General features: G+C 48.6%; 1 protein-coding gene across 2 annotated transcripts in view; it reads left to right on the top strand.

The window, feature by feature from the left end:
* Window positions 1-1,111: 1,111 nt before the first annotated feature.
* NEXMIF (neurite extension and migration factor) overlaps window positions 1,112-12,504 on the top strand; it is a 166,361-nt gene continuing 154,968 nt past the window's right edge. The window contains exon 1 of one of the 2 annotated variants that reach the window (XM_069810913.1): window positions 1,112-1,245. The gene's annotated coding sequence lies outside the window, so the exon portion shown is untranslated. The remainder of the gene's footprint in view (window positions 1,246-12,504) is intronic. The other variant, XM_069810914.1, reaches the window with a different exon arrangement.

Here is a 12,504-nt window from a genome sequence, read left to right as displayed (position 1 = left end):
AGCTGGAGGGTAAAGCAGAGTTTCGGAAGCTGTTACGGGTGGATAAGGTGATAATGAAAATGAATCGGAAGAGCCCTCGCGACCCCTAACCCCTTCTGCCCCCCCCACCTCTCCCGTTTTACAGAATTAAACCGGACTGACAAGACTTCAGGCGGGAACGACTCTCCCCTCAGTGCCCGGGGGGGTGGACAGCCCCCCCCCCGGCTGCCGGGGCCGTCTCCATTGTCAGCTCCCCGCCGGTACGGCCTGCCGGTAAGCCGAGCAGGGAAGCGGTCGAAGCACCGACCTCCCCCCGCTAGCCTTGCCTTCCTCCCGCCGCCCATCTTCCCGCCTCACAACCGCCGTGACACCGGCCCCGCCGCTCCCCTCCACCACACACACCTCCCCTCACACACGGCACCCGCTTCTCCTCCGCGGCCGTTACCGGCACCTGCCCCCGGTCCCAGGCGGCAGGTGAGGCCGCCCCGCCCCGCTCCGCCCCGCCGCGGGGGGGGGGTTGTCCGGGACCGCGTGTGTGAGGGGCCGCGGTGACGCGCCCTTTATGCCCGGTGGCGGCGCGGTGCGCGCTCCCGCCGAGCGGCGGCGGCGGGGGGGGGGTTGTGTGTGGTGTGTGTGTGGGGGGGGGGGGTGTAACGGGCGCCGGTCCCGCCGCTGAGGGAACAATGGCAGCGGCGGCGGCGCTTCCCGGCACCTCCTGAATGGGCGCAGGCGGCCGGGGTGGGGGAGGCGGCGGCGGCGGAGGGGCGAGGCGGGAGCCGCCCCCCCCCCCCCCCCCTCCGTCCCTCCCTCCCTCCGCAGGGAACGCGGAGGCCGGCGCGGGCTGGCTGCGCGCCGCAGGGGGGGTGGGGTGGGGTGGGGGGGAAAGGGGAACGGGGACCGGGGATCAGCCGGCCGGGAGCCGCCGTAGGCGGCGGAGCGCTGAGGGCCGGGAGCGCTGGCTCCGCCGAGGGCCCGGCGGCGGCGGCGGCGGCGGCGGCGGCGGGGGGAGGGAGGGGGGAGGGGCGGGGGCCGGCGCGCGAGGGGAGGGAGGGAGGGGAGGGGGGGAGGGGCGGGGGCCGGCGCGCGCGGGGCGGGCGCGTCCACCTGCGCGCGCCGGGGCCCCGGGCGCATGGAGCAGCGCTGAGCGCCGCAGCCACCGACCGACCGACCGACCGACCGCCGGCACCGACGACTGGCGGGCGGGGGGGGGAACCCGCCGGCCCCGCGCGGTCGCCTCCCTCCCTCCCTCGCGGGCCCGGCGCTGAGGTGAGTCCCGCCGCGGCGGCGCTGCTTCTTCTCCCACCCCCCCCCCCGCCCCCCCGCTCTCCTCACACACACACACACACACCGCGGGAGCCGCAGGGGGAGGCGGCGTGAGGCGAGCGGAGGAGGAGGAGGAGGAGGAGGAGGAGGAGGAGGGAGGAGGCGGCCGCCGCCGGGGCGGGAGGGGGGGGATGCTGATGGCAGTGCCGGCCTGCGCGGCGGTGCGGGGCGCGGAGGCCTGCGGGCAAGTTACGCGGCGGCGGTGGAAGGAGCGGGGCGGCCGGTGTGTGTGTGTGTGTGTGGTGTGAGGTGAGGGGGGGGGGCGGCCTGCACCGGGCAAGTTGGCGCCTCCCCCCGCGGGGCGCCGCGTTCCCCCGCCCCGGGCAGGTGCCGCGTTGGGCGGGGGCGCCGCCCCACAGGGCCCCGGGGGGGGCGAGCGTGGCCGTGGCCGTGGCCGTGTCCCGTTCACACCCCCCCCGCCAAAGGCCGGCAGCGCTGCCGCCCGTCGGTGCTTCCTCCGCCTCCCCTCACGCCCCGGTGGGGTTTATTTACAGCGGCGGCTGGGGGGGGGGCTGCACTTACTTCAGCCTCGGCCAGAACAAAAAAAAAAAAAAAAAAAGGAGGGGGGAGATGGGGATTATTTTTTTATTTTTTTAACAAAAAGCCCCAACCCTGGAAGTAACTGTCATTCCGCGTATTAAACTAGAAAACTGGCTAATCAAATAAAACTGGCTCATTGTCTGAAACTCTATCCCAGCGAAAAATGCGGCTGTGAATATAATTAACCATCTGTCTAGCGAGCGGCGGAGAATTGGGTTCGTGCGGTTTTTATTCCGGTCTCTTTAATTTCTGAACCGCTTGTGCGGCCGTGCAGCGGTGGCAGCGGTAATGTGTTTTGCTTACTAAGTGTAAGATGTGACCTGTGTGTGTGCGTGGATGATGCTGAAACGGGGGGGGGGGTGTGAGGAATAATGAAATCCTTGTCTCCGAAATGAACTGTGCTGCTCACGAGCGATACGGTTTATGATATATTAACCCAAACAAGCCGTAAGGGGACCAGCGACGAAAGCAAAGGTTACGTGTTTTCTCTCGGTGATGCTATCCGGCGTTTCGCCTCTCGCTCGGAACAAGCGCAGGATGGGTGCGTATTTGGGGAATTCGTGGATGGGTGTCGCGGGTGGATGCGTGCGGCCGGAGGGGAGCCGTGCGCCTGTGCGAGCCAGGGCCTGAATGAGCCTCTTGCGTGAAAACAAAACGGCTCTGTGGTCCTTAAATCATCCCTGAGGTTTTCCCCGGCTTCTGCTCGGCGGTTTGCTCGTCCCTTCTGCCCCGCACCGGCCCCTCCGGCCGGCTTTGCCCGAAACCTCTGTGCAACCGTCAACATCCTGGTATTCAGATGTGCGTTCTTGGTGTTGGAGGTACCTGCTGTTATCGCTGGAGCAGCGTGGTAATGCGGTAACCACTGTGCCCACAGCAAAGAGTCTGCTGGAAAGTGAATCGTGTGTGTGCTTCTACACACGCTTGTGCTTGTTGGTTTTTGGGCTGGGGGTGGGGTGTTTTTTTTTTTTTTTTCAGTTTAGATAAGGGAAGAATACAGAAACTAAAAAAAAAATAACAGCAGTGCTCAGGCAGGTAGGATGCAATTTAAAGTCACTTCAGCTAATACCCCATGCAAGACTACATTTGTTGAGGTATGTGAACTGTGTATAAGGCAGCAGTCTTCAGTGAATCACTTTTTAAAAACAAATACTTGACAAAAGAACCAGACCTGCTAAACGGATAACAATTATGTAAGCCCATAGCAGGTTTTGATGTACGTCAAGTCTTTTAAATAAATCAACCTGTTCAGTGAATAAATCTGTTATGCACCGATGCTTTATTTTATATATATATATATATTTTTTTAAAGAATAAACCTGGCTGTGTATTTAAGATGTTTCTACTAAGCATGTGAATCTTGCGGCCAAGCCCCATAGCTGCCAGTGACACGAGACGAATCCGTAGGGAGGGTGGGGTGCAGGAGCACGGGGAGGAAAGGGGCACGCTGAGTAATACGATGGATATTAAAAATACACAAAGATGTGCATAAGGATTCCTAGTGATAAAATTCTCACTGATCCATGTCTTGATGGAGTATTTGCTTTGCAGTGGCAATGGCCCATACAAAGCTACATTGATTTAGCTTTCTCTGTTCACGATGGCAGTTCTGGTGAATAATTATTTTCCCAAAAGCCCTAACTAAGGGAAGAAAGAGAGTCCCTGCTTGGCCTACACAGTAGTACAGTATCTTTGAAAGCGCGTATCCGGCTGCAAATAAAGAGAGCCAGTTCAAGTGTTACTACACTCAGCAGAAATAAAAGGGAGGCAGAAAAGGGGAGCAACCGGCCGACTTCCCCTGCGCCTCGTCCCCCTTTCCCTCTCCGCACCTCACCCCGTGCTTTGCTTTGGGGGCTGGGGAGGGGGGATTTCTGTGGGTTTGTTTTTCCTTTTTTGTGTTTGCTGTTGCCTTTTGGAGGCGAGACTCTGGCAGCCCATTTAAATGTTGAGTTCTGAATCACGAGGAGTCTCTTTCGGATAAAAAACAAGGGGAAAATTGTAGCCAGTGGGTTTTAACTTCTGTAGCTGGTGCAGGGACAGGGAGTAGGGCTGCGTGGGGCAGTGCTTTGATGGTGTCCTCTTTTTTGAGGTGGTGATGCCTCGTAGATGTGTTTGTGATCGATCACGTGTGTATCTTTTTCCCGTCTTTGGAAAGAAACATGTGAAAAGGCTCGAATGTGCATGCAGGACCAAGAAGGACAGGAGCGAGGCTTGGGGAGAAAGCGTTCCCAAACAAAGGGGTCCGACTCGGGTTGGCATCGCAGGTGTAGGACGCAGCCATCGATACAAGGTGCAGCAGCACTTCTCAGATAATGAGGCTTTTCCATCGTAGCCAGAGTAATAACAAACCAACCGTGCTGATTTCCCCAAGCACAACAGCCAGCCGTCCCCTTAAAAGTTTATGCCCTGTCGCAAACAAAAAGCAACGTCAGGAAATAATCCTTTACTTGGGTAGAATCCAGGGAGGAGAGCCGTGGATTCTCCAGACCTTGCCCTAGCCCTCACTTGGGGGCTGTGCGGCTGCTGCCGTAGTTGGGTTTGTGTTTGGCCCCCAGAGAGCTGGGTAGTTTGAATGTTGAACACAGTAAAATTGCTATTGCTTCTCAGTAATGACAATTTTTGGTCTGCGAGGGAATTTAAAAAAAAATATTCTGAGAATTGGGAGCAAAATAATTTTTATATAATCCACCTGTTACGTTCAAAGCCCTGTATTTTCACCTGGGAGAGGATTGCACTTTTTTATTTTTATGCTAGATCTTTGTGTACTTTTAGCCCCGCTTGAGTTGGCTTTATAATCATTACCTATGTATACAGTCAGGTGCTTGACGAGCCTGATTTTGTGGAAGCTGCCAGCAGTGAGTAAATGAGCCATGTGGCATAAAACCGAGCGAACCATGTTTTGCTGGTACCTTGCTCTTCCCTCCTTCCTTCCAGTTGCTTGTATGCACCCGTGGCGTCACCTGTGCAGGGGTGCGAGCTGTTCTCCCGTGGGGACCTGCCTGATTTGTTACCTCTGCGTGGTGCGAGAGGCTCGGTGGGATCTCAGCCCTTTGATTTTAGGGCTCCTGGGTGCTGTTATGACGAAACGTTAAATAATTACCGTGTGTTACATTGTTGTGTAGAAAGCGGTGAAGTTACAGATGCTGAAGATGATTAACCGTTTTAAGCATCCAGGCGTTGGGCGTGGGTTTTGCCTGAAGGATGCGCGAATTGAGGATGAGCCTTCCCGCTGTCAGTGCCATAGTGTTGGTACCATCAGTTCCCTGCCTGTGGACATGAGGGAAAACTGGTAGTATTTGGTAAAGCTGAGCCAGAGCAAAGTTTGCGGGAGGAGCTGTCAGTTCTGCAAATCAGCGTTGAACCCGGCCATGTGCCTTATCCTTAGCAAAGTCGTCTTATAAACAGCAAGAGAAGGTGGCTTTAGTTCAGTAGTGCTTTGGACGGCAAGGTGGTAGTGCTGGGTAGATTTTGTTTGCAGTTCAGGGGAGTAGCATGTAATCTGTGTAATACTGCTTTTGTGTGCCTCTATTGCAAATTGATGTCTGGGGAATGACATGTAGCAAAGGCTCTAGACCAGCAGGTCTCTGATATTTTTGTAGCAATGTCTTTTTATTCAAAGCAGGTGTCATGGAGATCTTTCATCCCAGGATTTCTTTCATCCCTGGCGTTTGTTAGCTTGTGTTAAAACTTTAAATCTCGAGAATTTCTTCTGTACAGGAGGTGTTCTCATATTGCTTTTGCATGGGCTGAGCCGGATGATTATGCAGTCTCCAAACAGTGATACGCAGGAGCTGGGTCTGTGTCTGCATTGCTACGTCAGCTCTGCAAATAATACAGGGATGTAACCCAGTGCCCTCTGGTCGCAGGAGAGGTCTGTGCTGGCTGCGTCGGGGGACGCTGCAGGGAGATCTGGGAGCAGGCAGCAATGGGGGGGTGTTGTCCATGGGCAAAGTTTTTGTCTGACCCTTAAGTATTCAGAAGGTGATTTATGCCCAGCGATGTGAGCTCATATGTGCAGTCTCGTTTGGTTTTAACAAAGCTCTGGAAACACTTTTTACTGTGAGATGCCTGATTTGCTTAATTGATCCAAGTTCTTGTCTCGATGGTCTGCTGCGATAGAAAATTCTGTTGGCTAATTGTTTCCTATCACTGATCCTGTATTTCTTTTTTGTTTTGTTTTGTTTTGTTCGTGCCGTATCTTCAGAATATGGGTGGATGTGTCACTAGAAGTTTCTGATCGGATCTTCTTGTCTAGGTTTACTGCTGTTGCCCCTTGGGAGGGTAGGACTATAGGATGCTGGACCAAAAGGGCTGGCATTGCTTATGCGTGGACTCCAGTTGATTCAGTTACCAAATCACTTTTAACACCTTTCTGAATTGTCGTTATCATTACTGTGATCGTTGTCTCTGCAAATAGCTGTTGTTATCCCTAGGCATGAGACCAAGAGCATCTCTGTCCTAAAAGTCCAGGAGAGCTTAAGGTCAGACTTCTGGACGTCACCTTGGATGGCGTTGCAATGCTAGTCTTCAGCGCGTCATTGAAACTGGCAGGAGTGTCAGAGGTTGCACACTTGACCTAGACACTGGTTAGGTTTTTTGCCAATTTATCAGTTTTCTCACCTTGCCTATGTAGAGGCTCTGTTATGCGGAATGGCTCCTCGTGCACGGGTTGCTGGTTCATGTTGCGAAGGTCATCCTTACTGTTTTGTGGTGTTCACTGCTGTTGTCTGAAGCTGTTATGTGCTTCTCCACTAAGTCAGTTTGAGAGGGGAGTGCAGGATTTCTAAAATAAAACAAAATGGTTGAGGCAATTTCTGCCTCCCCTCTCCCCTGGGGTAAGGAGCTGCTCATGTACTAAATCCTAAGTGTTGTCACTGTACCTTTCCTGGCGTGCCGAAACTGGTGAGAAGGTGGCTGATGCTATGAGGCTGTTGCATTTTTAGAGCGCTCAGACTTCCAGATGGAGGTTATCAGAAAAATCAGCTCTTGTGAATCTTGCAGGACGTGGCTAGACTTTCAGGAGTGCCAGGACGTGGCTTGGTGGACTGCAGGGTACCGCTCGGCACGGAGCACTCCTGAGAAACTGCCTGGTTGTTTCATTGCCTCCCTGAGACCTGGGCGCCTTGGAGGGGTAGCGCACGAACTACCAGCTCTTTCTCAGTCCCGTTCTGGGTAAGGTCTCTGCCCTGCTCAGGGGTTGCCTTTGGACCTGCGTACTTGGAAAAAAAAAAAATCAAATTCCTTTCCTCGTGCTTGGAAGGTTTTGATTGTGAGGTATAGTGCAGAAGAACCACATGTAGAAAAGACAGGCTCTGTGGATGGATTTTCTTTCCTGTACAGTGTCCCAACGAATGACTTGAGTCTTTGATGGAGAAGAGAAGCTGAAGCCTTATGAAGGGCCTGTTTATTGGCATTAATTATTTTTTATTAGTTACAGCATCCGTAGTCCGTTGGCAGTAGAAGAGCCCAAAGTAAGAATATTAAATCTTCAGAAGTTTTTCAAAGCTTGCATTTTTCATAAGGAGCTTGTGAAGCTTCAAATCTAAAGCTTCCAAAGCTTTTTTTTCATTCTTCAGAAGTGCCACTGAAGCTCTTTTTTTAATTTTTAGTATTTTAGCTGAAACTATAAGTTTTATACATCAAAAAAAAAAAACTTCTTTCCCATCCATTGCATTAGCCCCAATTTTCAGGTCTCTCGCTGGGTCAGCTAGATCGTCTGCAAGCATCGACTGTACTCTGTAGACCAGGTGTGTACCCTTTGCTACCAATTTGCTGTCATTTTTCTCCTCTGATTAGGGTTTTACTCTGTGGCTGGTAGCAGGCTGAAGCACATGCCGACATGAAAGGTGCGTTTGTTTGCGACCGGCCAGTTAGGACAATACTTGACCTTCACAGTTGTTGAATAACTTCAGAGAAATACTTAACTGCTTCACGGAAACAAGGGTTGTGGGTGGGAGCTTAACAAGTACAAAGTGAATCTGGTGTCTGTTTGGTTAGTTAGCAGCACTTTTTCCCTGTAGTCTGCAAGGTCATCTTTTAATACTCTGAATATGAATTTAAGGTTCATGCCAGTATTTCAGTGGCAGTACAGATGGATGCTCCATCTTATTTCATATTGCTTCAGGGAATGGAGCAATTAGTACTCTTGGCCCTCTGAACCTTGAGGGTAAAAATGAAAATTGCCTTTTTTCAGAGTGGTCGCTGATCTCATTTGTGTGAAGAGAACTGTTGGGGAGTGGGATTATTTTAGCTACAAAAAGTTGTGATGTGGGGTTTTTGGGGTGCTTTTGTTTAAATGTTTTGCTTACGTTACATGAACAGGTTTACTTCATCGATAGCTGTGCCTTTAATGTGGAAGGATGGGTAGAATTTTCGGGAAGATCAAAAGGGAAAGTCTGCTGCTGACCACAATTTTTCATCTCATAATAAAGCAAACAAGCAAACCCCTATCTTCTTGACACTGCTGGCGCTGTAGGGAGCACCATGCAATAATTTCCTATGGTTTGTTTATGTCTGTATCTAAGGAAATCGACTATATCAAAATCACCTGTCCACGTAGTGGCTTGTCTTAGATTCTTTGTGTGTGCGATACGTTAATTTTGAAGTACGTTGAGGAGACATTACCAACTTGTGCAGAAATACAGCAGGTTCTGATGCAAGCAGCATGGCTAATGTATAATACTGGAATTTAGGACCATTCCTAGCCCATGGTGCCTATGAGTTTATCTGAAGCAGAGGAGCCACGTGGTATTAGCCCAGCCAAGCATGGCAAATGCAGAGAAACTCGTCAGCTGACACCTCCCACACAAAAAATAATTTGTCCTAACCCAGTAACCTTCACTTACTTAATTGTCTTATTTGTCTGGTTAGCTTATCATTTGATGGAGATTTTGAGCTGCAGTAAAAACAGTTTTGTTTATTGTGCCTGTTTCTTTCTTTAATTTGTGGTAATTCATTGCCTACTTCTTTCTGGGTTTGAACTGGGCCTGTCCTCGTCTCAGCTGTTAAAAATGCCAGCCTTTCTGAACGTGAATGGGAGGCGAGGCAATCCACTATATTTCCAAGAAGTCTCTGGTTTGAAAGGGTGAATTTTTTGATCGGCTTGATAGCTCAGTCTCAGAATTTATTGCTGTATTAGGCAATGCAAAGTTACGTTTCGGGGTTTACCTTCAGGTTATAGTTTATGTCTGTATACAGCGTCAAGTTAACGGCTCTTACAGTTCTCCCTTCTTCTGCAGAGGCTTGTTTTAAGACCTGGTGCTTGATGATCAACAGGGTATAGTGCTGATTTTACCCTTCTGAAGCATTTCTGGTTTTGGAGGAAAGATGGCTGTTGGTTATCATGCAGAGCTGAACGTAGAGTTAGTTTGTGGCTGTTACATGGTTACTGGTGTATGGAATTACTGATTCTGATTCATGTGTTAAGCAAACCCGAGTATCCCAGTCCCTTTCTCATTTTTTTTTCCTACAACCTCCTTTCCTCCCTTGTTAATGACGTTTACCTTTACACCTACAGTCTGCCAGTGTGTGTGCTGGATTCCTCACTGCAAATACTAGGATGAGTGTAAGACTTCCTAAAGGTTAGTTCACGATGAATTCAGAAGCATCTTGGATTAACTTTTCACCTAGTGCGGGTAGTCTGTCGGTGGTCTGGAGGGAAAGTTCCGCAACGTGAGCAGCTTGAGACTGTGAGCAAAACCCAAGTGCAGGCTTCACCTTGGGGGGTTCAACCCCAACCCTCTCAACGCTAACAGAAGAGCCAGGAGTAGGAATGGAGGAAGATGGCCCCTTAGGGAGGGATAGGTGGTGATCCTGGAGTGACATAGTAAGTGTGACATTTCAGTGTCATTGTGGGGAGAAGAAAATGCTGCTTAAATTGTGCTTTGAAGCTGTTTGCCCAGCGCAGTGTGGAAAAGACTAAATCTGTGTTGCAGTCAATAAGCTTGCATGGTGGAGTCCAAACATCATATCAGAAATGCTTAATGATTGTGTGGTGCCTTAAACTTCATGTGAAAGCGTAGGGGTTATTTTCCCCATCACAACGTATAATAAACATAAAATATATAAAATCTGCAGCTGACAGTATCATCTATGAGTTCTCACCCTGCGTTTTGTGGGCTGATGTTGAAACAAAAGGGGGTTTCAGGATATACAATACTATATTCTGCTGTTTGGTCAGACCTGGGCGTTTGCTGAAGGGGCACCTAAATTTGCAGGTGTCAGTAAATGAAGAGTCAAGGTGAGAACTTGATATGTATTTCACTGTTTAGTCAGTATTTCTGTTACTTTGTTAATACCTTTAGTACCCCCGCCATGTGTTTATGGGTAAAGCAATACCCTGTGGTGGTAGCTCCTAAACTTGATCTCTGTGGCTGTTTGAATCATTTCTTTCTGGGGCAATATAGGCTGCTTAAATATCAAGAGGGTAGTGGAGGGGTTGGAATGAGCATTTCCAGATCTGACAGTGGTTATGCAGGGTGCTCCTCATAGTCCTTTGCTATCAAGTGTTTTCACACACTGCTTTCTCTCTCCTTGAACAACTTCTGTGTATTGCATGGTAATGGAAGTCGAAAGAATTTGTTTGATGTTATTTATTCAAATCTGGAAAGGATGGTTTTGCAAAGACCAAAGAAAAATGGTTTTAGTCTGACAAATGCCAAGGGTTTTTGTTTTGTTTTTAAAGCCCAAACAAACCCTTTGGGATCCTTGGCTCGGTATATAATAGCATGAAATACACCATTTCTTTCATTCTGCTCCCTAAAAATCTAATTCTTTATGCATTTAAAGTGGGAGTTGAGGCAAAAACAGAGTTTAGCTCTGTTGACCTATATTTATGAAAAGAGAAGGCTTGCTAAGTGTTGCAAGAAAATACATAGTGCTGTTTGTATACTCTGATGAAATGTATACACATACTAAAAACACTTTTGGGATTCTTCATCTTCGTACTGAATCTTTAAGCCCTTTCCAGCCAGATTCAATCCGTTTGTGCTGTTCATAGCGTGTATATTCAGGCTTCCCATTAATAGCCATGAAACCTCCAGAAAGAGGTGCAGCGGAACAGGGAGTTTAGAATAAGCAAGGAAGAGAGGTAGTACTGAAAACTGCCCTGATCTCAAGGTTTAAAGGTGAACTTTTTTCGTTGCTTTTTTTTTTTTTTTAAATTCAGCCTGCTCTTTATAAAAAGTGCAGTTTAATGGTTATCGTGCTGCTTATTGCATAACTGTGGCACAGATGTTATTTTTTGTAATGTTGCCTGACATGTTTAAAAGGGAAAGGGAGGAAGGGAATTTATACTCTTTGGAGATGAATATGTGGAGCCTATTAGTCTTTAAAAAGTGTGAAGAGCTTGTTAGAGCCGAAGCTGGCACATGTCTGAAAGGCTGATCTGTGAAGTGGAGATCTCCAGATAAAGAATTAGTGTTGTATCTTCTGGAGTTTGTTGTATGTGTTACCAGATAGCCTAAAATCAGAACTTGGCGGAGTACTTGCACACTTAATGTTTAGGCACATGCTTAAATATTTTGTGGAACTGAGACCAAATCTGAAGGTATATTTAATAAAATAAGGTGTTGTCTAAAGTTAAGTTTCACAGGATAATCAGCAATGGTGCTTAGAGTTAAGGGACGTGAAGATGAGATAAATCACTCAGCCTGAGTAGTGCTGAATGTTTAAGTGTTTATATTACTGCAGCTAAAACCAAAACCTTTAAAGTTGCTTTCTTATGAAGGTTTGACTGAGGAAAGACAGTTAGAAATACACTATGTTTCAGCGGAAGGAAAAAATTACGTGCAGGCCTACCATTTCCTGCTGGAATAGGCATGAGAACATAAAGCCACCTCCTTTTGGCATTTCTAACAACATTAGAAGTTTTAAAATAGAAATACGAACAAGTAGAGGTGAAAATGGTAAATGCTATATTTATATTTATTTATGTATAATAACAAAATGCTGGGTGTTTCAGATCAGCACAGCGTGCCTTGATTCACAAAGTATTTGTTTTATAAATGCTGGATAAAGCTGCACAACCCACCTCTCCCTGCTGTATAGAGGAGCTAACCAGCTCACAGAGAAATTAATGACCTGCTAGAAATGCGGTTGTGAAATGAACCCAAGAATCTTGATTTCCCAGCCCTCATTTCTGTGTGTGTGCGCGGGGTAATAGTATAATTGTTTGTGATGAGTTGATAAGGGGGAAAGAGGAGGGAAAAGAGGGAAATGACACCTACTGTCATTGACCGTCTTTTTGAACTCTTGGATTAAAGATAATTCAAATGATTCATTTAAAAGAACTTGCAAAAAGAACAGGTGAACAGTTATAAAAACAAACAGAAGGAAACCTGAGAGTATTTTTAACTCGTTTCTGCCTAGGGCAAAATATTTCGATTTGATTTTTATTTTGCTTTTGTTCTTCCCTTTGCCCTTCCCCCCTGCTGGATTACCTACTACCGGAAATAATGAATTAGGCAAAATAAATCCTAAATTATAGTTGTAGAAGGCAGGAGCTGCTGTGTGAGTGTAGGATTATGCACAGGCTCAGGTGTAAATTTTATGGCAGTCCTTGTGCCGGGGATTTTCTTTAGCAAGAAGCAGGGGGGCTGTGACTTTGTGCCTCAGCTCCCGCAGCCGGGCTTTCGAGGTCTTTTGTCCTTACAGCCGTGTTGGCGC

This window comes from Haliaeetus albicilla, chromosome 23 (genome assembly GCF_947461875.1).
Source record: "Haliaeetus albicilla chromosome 23, bHalAlb1.1, whole genome shotgun sequence".
Taxonomy (NCBI): domain Eukaryota; kingdom Metazoa; phylum Chordata; class Aves; order Accipitriformes; family Accipitridae; genus Haliaeetus; species Haliaeetus albicilla.
Note: the sequence above shows the minus strand (reverse complement) of the source record. Positions and strands in the feature narration are given on the sequence as shown.